Raw genomic sequence first — 3,290 nt, 5'->3', positions numbered from 1 at the left:
TTTTTAATATATATTTTTAAAGTATATTTATTGAGAAAATTAGATTAAATGACCTTGCAGATTTATTCTCTGGCTTGAAGGAGACAACTAATGTATGTTTAAGTCAGTAAATTAATAGATAATATTAAAACTCTTTATAGTAATCTGGAAAATTAAATTACACAATAGCCTAAAAGACAGGATAATTTTAACTATTTCATCTTGCAGTTAACATAAAATGTAGGAATATACTTTATAAAATTAGTATGACATAAAATTAGTATGGATCTAATCCTTTTTTTTTGATATAAAGGTCATGTGAGAGAATGGCTGGAATCCTCATAATACTCATTTTTCCTAACACCATAATTATTTTCTTCAAATTACTTATCACTCTTTGTTATCATCCTCCTCATTTATTTGTTTGACTTTTTCACTAAAGTGAGGACAATGGCCTCTATTTAGCACAGCACTTAGCTTATAGTAGATACTAAATATTTGTTGGATGCATTAATTATCATATTGGAAACACAATATGCATTTTTTCTATTAGTAAATGAATGAACTTGTTACAGTGCATTGGGAAGTAGAGTAATTACATATATTAAAAATTGAGTTGATTGTGGTGCTCTGTTTCATATAACATTTGATGTTTAATTTCCTAGTGTATTTTTGTTGATGAACATTTATATTATTTGTTTTAATTTATATAAGGTCAAATGGAATATTATGCATCTGCATATTTTTGGTAACTATCTTGTAAATCTTATTCTTTTCAGAATAATAGTCCTAATTGAATGGGTAGGTGACTGAATGTGTTTCTGGGGCAGAGGGAACCTTCTGTAGCTGAAGAGTAGCTGATCAGCCCATTCATATACAACTAAGCTGGATTCTGACATGGTCAAATCTCAGCTTTACCCTTTGTGGCCTTTATTATTGCTTTCTTGCACTAACAAATTCTACTTCACATTATATAGGACATGGGACTTCGGAGCTTAATGGGATATCAATCTTCATCATGCTTAATTCTTACTTTTCAAGAGAAAGCAATTGTAGACCAATGTGGTTAAGTGATGGTTACAAGCCCTCATATCCAGTAAGCTGAAGATATCAAACTTGAATTTGGGACTTTAGGTTCATTGTCTAGTTTTTCTTTTGTTCATTACCATGGAGCTATTTTTAAGGCACATTTATTCTATTTTTTCAAAATATATGTACATTGCCTAAGCTACAGAAAGATCAATTTCAGTATAATGATAAAGGTACCTCTTTTATTTAGCTTTTTTTCATTTTCCCAGTTGTTTCTACCGATGATCTAAAACCTATAATATTTTCCACACATTGTTGAGATGCTTTGCTATTTAATGAAAGCCCCATATGCTCTTTAAGTCAATGTAATATAGAATTAGTGCTAGTTTACTGAGAGTTGATTGGATTCAGTAGCATTGAATCATTCTAACCATCTCATCAAAAATTGATATACAGCACAAAATGCCAGTTTAAACACTTACCAAAAGTAATGTTACTTTTGAAATAATTAGAATATTGGCATATTTGAATTAACAAATTCTAAGGTTGAAAGAATGTTTTAATTTCGGGATCAATCAGAAAGTTGCTTATTTAATATAAATCTAGTAGAGAACAATTGGCCTTATGGCAGGCTTACATATTGTCACTGAATATATGAGCCTAGTGAACTTACCTTTTGCATAGATATTGACCTACTGAGAACACTGGAATAATCATGAAATGTTATTAGTTGATTAGGTGACACTCTGTTTTGAATAGTGGGAGAAATATCCAATAATTTATTTCCATTTGCTTGTCTAGGCTACACAATTTTGTACATGAATCTCAGCAACAGCTTCCTAATTGTTTCTCCTGTTAATCTAATTAAAGCTCCACTGTAAATATTAAGTTTTTTTAAGTAAATCAAATGATGCTACTTCTATTCCCAAAGCCCTTTATTTCCAATGCAACAAATTGAAATTCATGATCCCTTTTATATCTCACAAGACTCTGAATAATATCCCATTGGTAATCTCCTGAGCCTCGTTTTTTAAAATGTGAAATTGTATTTATTTTTTGTACATTTTGTAGACAGTTTTAACTTTTCAGAATATTTAAATGAGTAATTTATTGTAAAATACACAGAAAATTTATTTTGCTTATTTAGTTTTAAAAATATTTATTAAGAGATGATTGATGTTCAAAAAACTATGGATATTTAATGTGCATGTCTTAATGTGTTCGGAGATAAGGATACACCTTTGAAACCATCAACACAATCAATGCTATAATCCCATCCATGACCTCCCAAAGTTTTCTCCCACTCTTTCGATTGTTTTGCTTTTTCTTTTTGTGGTAAGAGCATTTAACATAAGATTTATCTTCTCAACAATTTTTAAAGTATACAATACAGTATTGATAATCATAGGACCTTTGCTGTACAGTAGATATTCAAAAATATTTTTGTCTTGTGTAATTGAAACTTTAGAACTTTTGTCCAATCCTTCCCCAGTTTCCTCCTCCCCTATCCTCTGATAACCAACCTTTTGCTCTGCTTCTGTGAGTTTGACTGTTTTAGGCTCCACGTATACCTGAGATCATATAGTACTTATCCTTCTGTTGACTGGCTTATTTCTCTTAACATAATGTCCTTCAGGTCCATTCATGATGCCACAAATGTTCAGGTTTTCTTATTTTTTAAGGCTAAATAACATTCCTGTGTGTGTATATATTACCATGAATCATGGTGTCACAATTGATTTCTTTATCCATTCATCCATCAATGGACACACATGTTGTTTCCATATGTTGACTACTGTGAATAATGTTGCAGTGAACATGGAAGTGCAGATAGCTCTTCAACAAACTAATTTCAATTCCTTTAGAAATGCACCCAAACGTAGAATTTCTGGATCAAATAGTAAGTTTAGTTTTAATGTTTGAGTAACCATCTTGTTTTCCATAGTGGCTCTACCAATTTACATTCCCATCAACAGTATAAAGTGTTCTCTTTTCTCTACATCTTAGCTAACGCATGCCCTGTGTTTTTTGATAATAGGCAACTTAACAAATATGAGCTGATATCTCATTGTGGTTTTAATTTGTATTTTCCTGATGACTGGTAAAAGCCATTTTTCATATACCTATTGGCTATTTTATGTCTTCTTTTGAGAACTGTCTGTTCGGTTCCCTTGTCCATTTTTTGTTTGGGTTGTTTTATTGCTATTGAGTTGTTTGAGTTTATTATAAGTTTTAGATATTAACCCCTTTTCAGATACGTGGTCTGCAAATATTTACTCTCA

Source organism: Mandrillus leucophaeus, unplaced genomic scaffold, assembly GCF_000951045.1.
Source record: "Mandrillus leucophaeus isolate KB7577 unplaced genomic scaffold, Mleu.le_1.0 Scaffold856, whole genome shotgun sequence".
Taxonomy (NCBI): domain Eukaryota; kingdom Metazoa; phylum Chordata; class Mammalia; order Primates; family Cercopithecidae; genus Mandrillus; species Mandrillus leucophaeus.
The sequence above is the reverse complement of the archived record's forward strand: the minus strand, read 5'-3'. Positions refer to the sequence as shown.